Source organism: Nothoprocta perdicaria, unplaced genomic scaffold, assembly GCF_003342845.1.
Source record: "Nothoprocta perdicaria isolate Ctin4 unplaced genomic scaffold, notPer1 scaffold_9, whole genome shotgun sequence".
Taxonomy (NCBI): domain Eukaryota; kingdom Metazoa; phylum Chordata; class Aves; order Tinamiformes; family Tinamidae; genus Nothoprocta; species Nothoprocta perdicaria.
In genome coordinates, this window is record NW_020456198.1 from 8,761,286 (window position 1) to 8,771,845 (window position 10,560).

The 10,560-nt window shown below is 50.3% G+C and overlaps 1 protein-coding gene across 3 annotated transcripts in view; it reads right to left on the reverse strand.

Moving 5' to 3' along the window:
- The window catches only part of FLNB (filamin B), a 72,275-nt gene that overhangs the window by 49,477 nt on the left and 12,238 nt on the right, over window positions 1–10,560 (reverse strand). The window lies entirely within an intron of this gene.

The following is a 10,560-nucleotide window of genomic DNA, read 5'->3' on the forward strand; positions in this document are numbered from 1 at the left end:
CCAGAAGCTTCTGTCTGCTCTCCATCTACCTGAACAAGTGTTGAAGTCAACTAAATTCCCTCCTACCACAAGAGTATTTATAGAGGGATCTTAATGAGTCCTAGATATGAAAAGAAAAGTGTTCAGCAGTTTGGTGGCCCTCTCGAGGTGAAATTCAGAGTGTTTAATAAAGCCCTCTGAGCTTCACCTCATTGTGGCCAGCAATTGCTGGGCATGCATGAGCTCATTGCACTTACAGAGACTGCAGTAGTAATCCAATACCAAGCTATCAAAATAAAAAGATGGCTTGACTTCCAAAACAAAGAAAAAGTGATTATAGACAAGAGTGACCAAGAGCAGCCCGCTCCAGAATGTTCACTCCAACCCAATGCTCGGGCGAAGCGGTTAATATTTACATGGTTTCACAACAGAACAGTATGTTCTCAGTAGATAGGACTGTAACATCAGACCTTGAGTGGCATTCTGCCTTTCTGGAGAGTTAACATCTGGTATCTACTGAGATGTTATTTCTCTAAACATCAGTTTTGACTAATTGCACAGAATTTCTGTATGTGTCTGACACGTGACTGCTTGAAGCTGGTTTCACATCCAGCCTGAGGTAGGCGATAGCTAGGAAGTGACTGAAGCGCTGCCAGATTCTAATTACGAGTTCCAAGGTAAAAGTCTACATCACCTAAGCAGTGTCATCTCCTAGCAACAGTTAGACACACAGACCTTTGTATTATTCCATTTTCTCAATGCTTTTGGTTGAATCAAAGAACATTTAAGGGAGAGAAGATGCTCCAGTACAACTCATCAAGAAAGCCTTCAGGAAAGCAAATGCATCAGAGTAAATTTCATCGCTTTTCAGAAGATACAGACCCCAAACTCTCCCTGCAGTGAGACACCACGGTGTTTGAGCTTCCCCAGCTGGAACTGAGGGCTGGAATGGGGAAAAAGCAGAGGCCAGTGCGGGAGCGGAGCCCTTCCTTGCGGCCCGTGCCGAGCTTCTCTCGCCCTGCCCTGCCTGCACCTCTTCCAGACAACGCTTCATTCAGAAGGAAGTTTTAGAATAAACTGCTAGCAATCACAGCACCGAGCCAGAAATTCCTGCGAGCTTGAGTTTCAGATTTATACTGACATCGGCATTTTTACTAGAGTGGACGCCGTGATGATTTAGTACTCCAGCACTAAGCTCCTTTCAGGAAGCCATCGCATGTTCCCAGGGATGGACGCCAGCAGGCCGGAGCCGCCTTGAGCTGCATGCGCGTCACCCAGGATGAAAAACGGCCYGATCTGGGTTTACGGCACGTAAATAACGGCCATGATGCGCCCTGGTCACCGCAGCAACGGGCTCCATGTTGCGCCGGGCRGGCCGAGCCGCTTCCTGCGGCGCCCATGGCCGCTTCCGAGGCCATGACTCAGCAGCAGCCTGTGACCAGCGGAAAGAGCGGCGCACAATGGGCGGCTTCACACCCGCGGCAGGAATCTCCTCGCTTATCGGGCCTCATCTGGAGAGGCCGAGGAGCGAGGCCACTTCCCTAATGACAGGAAGGGGCTCCAGCGGTTGCGGGAGGGACGGGACAGTCCTTCCTCCTCAGGGGCTCCCCAGGGCCCCGCAACTGCGTTTTTTCAGTCAAGTTAGCATGCTCTTAAGGTTTCCGAATTTCCTGATGTGCATTGGGATCTCATGACATAATTCCTTCCACAGCGGCTCGCGGGCCTCGCCTGCCTTCATCTGGGGTGTGGAGGGGGAGGGAGCAGGAATCACGGCCAGGACAGGAGAACTTAGAGCAAGGAGCAGAGCCGCCGCACGCTCTTCCCAYGCGCTGCGCCTCTTCCCGCTCCGCAGCACCTCAGGCTCCAACTTGCAGCTCACCCACAGGTTTGCCTGGGCTCAAGATCCGTGTTGCAATAGGAAAGGACCTTCCAAGCTCCAGGAAGGGTCCTGCGTCACTGAGAACCGCACCACGAAACTCCAGTCATGTGCCCCAAACACTGTCCCATCTCCAYTGAAGGGGAGGCTGTTGCAGGAATCTGGTCCCATTTGCGGTACTTGGGTGTTGGAAGAGGGACAGCCCAGTCTGCCAACAGGCCCCTTCTCTGTAGGCCGAACTCCCCGGTCCAGCCGGGCCTTCAGCAGCCTCCACCTTGGTGGTGCCACCTAGCCAGCTCACCAAAGACCCTCAGAAGTTCATTATCTTTGGGAGGCGGTCTCTCAAGCTATACTGAATGTAAACCCTGCCCTGTTACGAGGGCCTCCATGCAGAACTGGACAACTCTAAAAGCAGCTCAGAGCAACCAAGGTTGCCAGTGTCCTGCGCCAGCCCACACTGCCGGTCTGACACAACCACAGCTTTGGAACAGCAAAAAATTCCTCCCACTCCAATAGCACTTGAGCATCAACAGTTACTGCTTCACATACTCCTTTGTACCCTAATTCAGTTGTTTTTCCAACAAATTCCAAGCATTCCCTGCTTTGCTTCAAGACGCTTTCGCTAGCTGTACCAGACTGGAAAATGGATTGTAAGAACAGCAGATCTTGCAACAGAGACTTCCTCTTAGAAGCATTACTTTTAGCCACACATATCCACATAAGCTCTGCTTTGAAACTTTGCTTCAAGTTTCATTCCTCCGATACTCCTCTGGAGCTTTGGAGCAATTATCAGCACAAAAATACGCTCGCTAACTGCGGTCACCACCTCAGAATTACAGCGTACGGGCACGGCCGCTTGAGTTTTCCTGTCCACTAGCAGCGGGTAAGCGGCACAGCCGCAGTTCAATGCTGACAAATGAGGTGTAGAGCAGCAGAGCGCCTGCTTTCTGCTGTACCATGAGCTGGAGAGACACCTCGGCCCAGTCACACGACTCTCAGGGGATAAGAGTTTAAGGTGTTGGGTTCTGCTCCCCTCCTCATCAAATACACCATGAAGCATCTCCCCCTAGGCAGCTTTCAAAGAACTAGACTCCATCTCATTAGCCACAGACCGCTGCAGCAACATTCTCTACAGCATCAGGCTTCACCTCTGCTCTAGAGCCAGCCTGAGGGTACCAACTTCTCCTTCCGTGCTCACCCTACGCAGGGGGACAGTGAGGTGTCTGCCCTGACAAGCAAGGATGTGGGCTGCATTAAATGAATTTCTCATTTTTCCAAGTGTGTGTTTGCTTTGGGCCAAGATCCAAGTCGCCCTGGATTCAAGGAGTCCTCACCCTGCCAAATGACGGCAACAGCAACGGTTGCCGCCTTCCACCCGAGCTACAGCAGTGGTGTGGCCTCTTGTGCACCACGGCAATTCAACAGGCCTGAAAAAAACGTGCAGCACCCACCCTTACAGACATCATCTTTCTTCCTCTTTCCCCCAAGAAAATGCACCGATCCAGACAGCTTACTCATGTTACAAAGCAGGAATTAATGTCTGTAAGACCCAAGCACACATATGCGGAGCACAGTCATTCAGTGCTGACTTTATTGAGGATGAGAAGGCAGCCTTTGGCATATGCCTCACCAACTGAGTCACTCGGCAGCACGAGCCCGTACAGCGGCAGGGCAGGGTAGCTGCAGAGCACCCTTTGCCTTGTACTTTCCAGTGACGTTTTTACGGACCTAGGAACTCATAGCTCAAGTTCCACAACCTTTCAACAGCCTCAAAACAGTATTTATCTTGCAGTCCGACATAGACTGTCTTCAGAAGCGTCATCTAGAACAGTAAAGTTTGCAGGATGCCAAAGTTGGCAAAGACGCTATTTTTGACCCAGTATATGAAGTCATGTCGACAGTCAGCTGCAACTCCAAATGTGCAAATGCAGCTAAGCGACCACTTTCAGACAGTCTGCATATTATCATGGCTGGACAGATGGGCCAGAAGCGGGAATCAGGAAAAAAGAAAAAAAAAAGTAGAAACATTCATGTTAGAGTTAACAGCACTTTTATTCCCACCTCCATTGTTTAATGCACACCTTTACCTCAGTTACTCTAATTGCAATTTGCATTCTTCCTAAAAATTTACCAGAAGGAAATTTACAAAAGAGCCACAACCATCAGGCAACATGAAGTCTTTGTCTGGATGCATTAAATCAGAAGTAATTGCAGGAGCACATTTCAGTGGGGCTGCTTCGGAGCTATAGTTAGAAGCTCTGGCATCCTGCTGCAGCTTAACATTACCTACACGATGACTGTTCGGAGAACCTGCCAACCAGACTTAAGTTGTTCTGCAGAATCAGCGTTGAACAAGCAAGCACTCTTGAGTCAAAAAAGCTATATATAGCCTACAACATTAAGCTTTCTGTAGGAGTATCCTGCTTCTTAGTGAGCTATTAGTGGCTGCCTGCTAGGCTGAAGAGGAGAACAGACTGAACCAGAGCTAGTTTGTTTCCCCCATCACACCTTAGCCTAGGTTGTAATTCTTACCCTTTTATTATCCTATTAACTAAGTGGCAACCAGCCCAAAAATTGGATTATGGAGATTCCATCAGGCCTGCCGTACACACCAATTTAAATCCTGAAAACGAACCAAGTTTGAACTACTCAAGTTGATTTATAGTTGTTGCTCTACGCTGAATACTAATATGATATGTTACAGTTGGACCGTTAAGATCACACTCTTTAAAGCACAAAGTTAAGACATTTTAGTGACTAGCTCTGAGCCAGAGTTAACTAGTTTGAGCCAAAACGGACCATCCTAAGACAAGTGTGTGCCATTTTTATGGCTTGGGCTGCAACAGATCCTCACATCCAAACTCGCCATGTGAAAATTGCCAGAGATGCAGGGCTTGGCACCCAGCACTTTGCCTTGCACCAGGTCTAAGAGCAGGCACCAGGGCACTAGAGCTCTGAAATCCGGCCCCCATTTGAGGCTTGCTCCTTTATCTACTCCAGTAGGTATCTCTAAACTCACCTTAGTTTTGTGTACTAGCTACCAGGAGAGTAACATTCCCCACTTGATGCTCGTACTTGATATAGAGCCATCTTGGGCCCTTGTCACAATATCCATGACTAATTCAGCGTCTTTTGCACTGAGCCTAAAGTAGGGCCAGTGAAGCAGTTTAGGAGGGTTCCTGACATGCCAGGAATCTCTCTTGAAGCACAAACTCTTGAAATCAAGTGACAGCAGATTACAATTTTAATAAATACTCTTAATAGCTCGGAAGAAGCCTTAAACTGCAGCATACCACGTTGCTTAGACTTTCTCCAAGCCCAAAGTACAACTTTTGTTTTAGTCAACTCTGTATCAAAACAYGGTTTTCAGAGCAAAACCAGGCCTTTAAGAAAATCTTGTCCCAGATGCAAAAAAAACCAAGTCCCATCATTACTCCACCCAAAGGGTTTCAAGCTGCAACATGAAAATTGCACATAGATTTTTAGGGAAAAAGCTCTCTCTATGGGAGAAGCTTTTGCCCAGTGGAACAGAAGCTCGGAGGCCTTGCAGAATCTTTATCCTCAGAAATATTAAAACTTGACACTGTCTCGAGCAATTTGATCTAGTTGAACCTGTTCTGGGTACAGGGCTTAGACCTTCAGTGATTTTTTTAAAACTAATTTATTCTGTTAAAAAAAAATGTGGATAGTATCATTTTGCTCATGTGCAAATCAGTTTTATATCCAGATTAAACACACAAGTACTAGACAAATTGTGGCAATACTCCTTGAACTCTGCCCTACAGTAGAGCAAGAAATGCAAGTCATTTTCTGCCAGACAATTAGTGGAAGCAAGATAAGCTGCAGCAGCAGACAGTTTCCTTACTAAATGGAGCTAGTAACACTGCCTCTGTTAGGTCTTGTGCAACAAATGAAAGACTGAAAAAAACAACTTTAAATAGTTCATTTTAATTTTCTAAAAGATGCAGTTGCTTGATTGAGTCAACATGACTCAACTGCTCMCTGAGCAAAGTTATCTCAGAAGTTTTACTCTTGGGGGAGGTTTTACCTCAGCTCCTTTAAAAGGAGTGCTCAGCATCCAAACTTGCATCTCCCCCTTTTTCTGGSCTTTATATCTTCCTGTGCAGGAAGAACCATGCAGAAGGAATGGCCCTTAATACAAAACAAAGTGATCCCAGCAAAAACCCTTATTCTGTAGTTCCAGATACAGAGACTTTCAGAGTGCACAAAGTTCCTCTYGGTTACAGCTCATTCTTGTCTAGATCTTGGAGTTTTTAAATGTCAATATTTGTCTGATCACTTTCTCACCACCAATTAATCTCATCCACTTGTCAAATAACTAGCAATTGGAGAGGGGGCAAAAATCAAGCATTCATTAGGAGTCAATATTCTGCAAGAGCTAAAGCAGCGGAGCGGAGCTCCTTGGAGGTCTCCCCTGGCCCGCTTGCATTCCTGCAGCGCCTGCAGGCGAGGCTGCAAGGYGGCAAGCCCTAAGGCAGCTCCTCGCTGCAGCGCACAGCACGTGCTCGCCRCAGCGTGCCTGCTAAGGACATTAGTGCCATCCTCTGTGGGACAACGTGTCCGTAAGTCAATGGCTCAGGCTCCAAGTCAGGCTTCAGCATCCCCTCCAGCGAGCCCTCCCGGCCAGGTCCACCCYGGAGCCGCGAGCCCAGCTCACCTAGCCAAAGCACAAGCAGTGCTTGTTTCACACACTTGGCATCACATGAGTTGAATCTTGGCCAGTTTCTTAGATTCCTAGCCATGATCTGCTAGCCTCTAATGGCAACAAACTCCAGCCTGGCTGCATCTGGCCTTCGGCGATGCTCTCTGCTTGCTCTATGACCGATAAAGCAACCGTTCCTCCACACCCAGCTCATCCGAGCACCGCTCCTCGTGCCTCCCCGGCTCAGATTTGCACAATGCCAAGACAGACGCCAGGCACTGCCKGTGCACAGCTTTACTAGCGAGTGAGGAGGCATTACCTGGATCTTAAGGAAGTGTAAGCGATAYGCCTTGTGCATCACATCCACTAAGCCTTTTACAATGCGAATGTTCRGGGAGTATGACGCTAAGTGGAAGTTTGCAATAACACTAACTTGGAGCACTGGCCTGGACACAGAGAGAAGATGCAAAGGCAGACTTTATAAAGGGAAATAAGGTGGAGGGGATGGGGGGGCRTTTTTCCCGTTGTCAAGAGGCTTGTCAGAGATCTTCAAGCTTCAATGACATCCACAGCCCTGTACTTTTTATTGGTGCATGCTGAATCTCTCTCRGCGCTGCCTGCACGTTGCCAAGACGCCTAACGGGAAGCGAGGAGGCGATTCCAAAGCGAGAAGGGCTCCCGCTCGCAGCAGCCGTGGAGGAGCCGCGCGCTCGCTGCCGAGCGGCTCGCACCGCTGCGGCCAATGCCGATAAGCACCCCGAGCCGGGCCGCACACAGGAACTGCACCGCACGTTATTTGCCATCCTCGAGAGAAAGGAAGGCCGCCTGAATGCTCCCCCTTTGTGCGCCGGCCAGTTTGCATAAGCGGGGCTTTGTTGGCAGCGCGCGGCCGGCGCCGCGGCAGCCTGCCAGCCGGCCCGCTGGCCACCGCGGGGCCGCGAGAGCCCCCGCACCCTGGGGCCGCATCCCGCTGGGGACGGGGCTGCGGGAGCTCTCCCGTCCCCGACATCCCGCAGGACGGTGCCGGAGCCCCGCGCATCCCGCTGCCGAGCTCATCCCTCCGCCGGAGCCGCCTGCAGCACCTTCCCGGGGGCAGGACGGGGGTGACCRCTCGCCCGGCCTCTGCTCGCTGCATACGGGCACCTTTGCTGTGCTGCAGCTGGGCTTCGTGTGCTGCAGCCGGCAGCACCGCTGCTCCCCAACGCAAAGGCACACAGGGCTATTTTAAGAGCGGCATTAAAATTTTAGCTGAATATGAAGTTGTTTGAGCTTAGCAAGAAATACTTGTCTAGGAGTCTGATAAACTGGAGCTGGTTAGTGCACGCACGCAAGCGGGGGAACAAGCACCTCCTAAGAACTCAGCCCGCGCTTGCACAACTGCACAAGCGAGCCTTGATCAGCAAGGCTGAGCTGATAAAACCAGCCCGAAGAGGCAGATTTCCACCAGTTTAACACAACAAAACTAGTATGTTCCGTGAAGCATGGCAACACTGTAGCGATCTCCGCAGCGATTATTTGAGGACTTGCTGCTTTATTTCGGATTTCATCAAGGTTAGAAAAGTGTATAAATAAAACCTTGCAGGGCTGCAGGAGCGCTGGGGAGCGGCCGTGAGCCTCGCACAGACCTGGGCTGCTGCAGGGAGGTCGCTGCCCACAGCCAAGAGCAGCGGGAAACTCCAGCCTCGGACATCAGCACATGCTGCAGATGGGAGATGCAAGGGAAGCAGCTGGGATGCTGAAAAATAAAATAAAATCTTTTCTTCCCACCCAAGCATGTAGTCCTGTACCCAAAAGGGCTAAAATGGCATGACTTGAAAGAGGGCTCTCATTTAGGCCCCTCTACCGAGTAGGTTTCTCCCAAGCAGAGAGGCGAGACCCTGGCACCTTGTCTCCAGCTGCAGGCAGCAGCTCCTTCACGCTGTTTACCCCAGTCCTGGGCCACTGCATGGGCAAGGTGAGGGGGAAAGGGCTAGGAAGGCCCAGCAGAGCACATAGCCTGGAAATAGCCCAATTGCATAAAAAAGGGCTACTTCCTTGGACCTTCTATGCTGCATCATGTCCATGGCAGAAAAGATCAAGGCCGAACAACAACAAGCAACCCCAAGGTTTCCAGACACCAGGGTGACCTCCGCGTTGCTGAAGAGCATGTTTGCTCACGCTGCGGGTAGGTCAAGATAGCTATAAGAAACAGCATGTAAAATTCTGCCGAGATAAATGAGCCCATTCAGATRGGGTGTCTGATGTCTTCCATGCAGCAGACGCCAAGCGCTACGGCTGCAGTGCGTGGAACTTCTGAAGCCAAAACCAACACATTGGAAATTATCAGAAGTGATTACTGTTTGGGGAAATCCTTGGCCACAACATACGTTGAGACTCAGTTTTTCCATCTGAAAGCAGAATCACTGCCCTGACAGAGGCCTGTTAGAAGGAAATCCCCATTCATGCAGCCCTGAACAGCTCAACCAGGCTCCACTTCATGCAGCGAGACTGAAGAGCTCGAGATTGGTGTGTGCTTTGTGGTCCTGGTTGGTAACAGAGCAGAAAATACCTTGCTGGTTATTTTAGTGTCTCTAAAGCTTTGTGGTTTGTTTGGTAGCCGCGATGCTCTCCAGTCCCTACGTGCACAGTTTCTGAACACCCAACCCCACAGCACACTTCCACAGAGTGTTCCCGAGGCACTCAAGCACAGATACCCTGCTCAGATACTCTGCAGTTGTCTGCAGTTCAGCGATAAGATTATTCTTAAGATTATTCTTAAGATATTCTTAAGAGAAGCGATAGTAAAAGCAGCTCTCCATAGCAAGCAATCATATCCCACAAATGTACCCCAGAGAGGACCCCTTGTTTTACAAACCTCTCCCCAGCCTCTTTATCACTTTGACCACTAACTTACATGTTCGGATGGCAGAGTACGCTTAGTGTAAAACCCGGTGCCGAGCTCAGCCTTACACCTGCRCTGCCTCAGGACCACCCCGTGTCCTTGCAGGACGCTGCAACGCAGCACTGCCAAGGCAGTGCCGGTGCCCGACGCCGCTGTGCSCTCGGCCGCCGCTACCACGGCACGGTGAGGAGCTGCCCCGAGCAGCCACTGCTGCYGCAGTCACAGCGGCCCTCGCAGCAGCCACAGCCAGCAGCTCCATGGTCCCTGCGCACGATCCCATGGCTTCTCTGCTGCAAGGCCAGCGAGCATCCCCAGCATCTCACCCCTTTCACCCTCATTAACTAATAACCCTTACTAGGTCCATTTAGGATAAGTCTTCTGGGTGGTTTTCTCCTTATTTATTATTCTGCCCAGCACTTTTCACTTCTCCACAAGTGCTACAAAGACACCTTCATGCTTTTGCATCCAAGCCAGCCAGATGGTCCTTCTTCATTAGCTTTCATATACCAACACCTATCCTTTGCTCCACAGCAAGCCACGATCATCCCTTTTCTGAAAATARAGGAGGCCACTTACTTCCTAGAAGGCCAAGCCTTAAAACAAAAGCAAACCAGGAAAAGTCAGACTTGTACAGCTGCCTCTTGAAGGGACAGGCTTTCCATTCTCTCTGGAAAACCCAGTGAAGTCGTTTAAACATAATTTTGTATACTTGTACAGCCCAGAAGTAAACACATTTCCATCTGCTCACAATGCTGAGCACAAGACTCTCCCCTGCACAGCAGAGATTTAAGACCTGTATGTTTAATATTCCACATAGGACAGCATTGTGTTTATACRGTTTCAGCTAAAAGCTGCTAGCATAAGGAATAGGCGTTTGGCTGGAGGCCCGGATAATTCACGGGATCACGGCAGCCTCTATCGGACAGGCCTCTTTGGAGAGGAGCCGTGCAAAAGGCAGGAGAGCAGCGGTGAATCTGCAGAGCAGCCCGCTGCATGGGTGGTCCCCAGCACCTTAAGAAGGACCATATGGGATTAACGGGCCGGCTTTAGCGCATATTAGCCACAGCTGCTCGGGGCGGATCCGCACACCCAGCCGCCCCTTCCCGCGCCAGCACCACGGCCTCACGCTGTGCCGCGGCGGCCGCCAGCCCCGCACGGTGC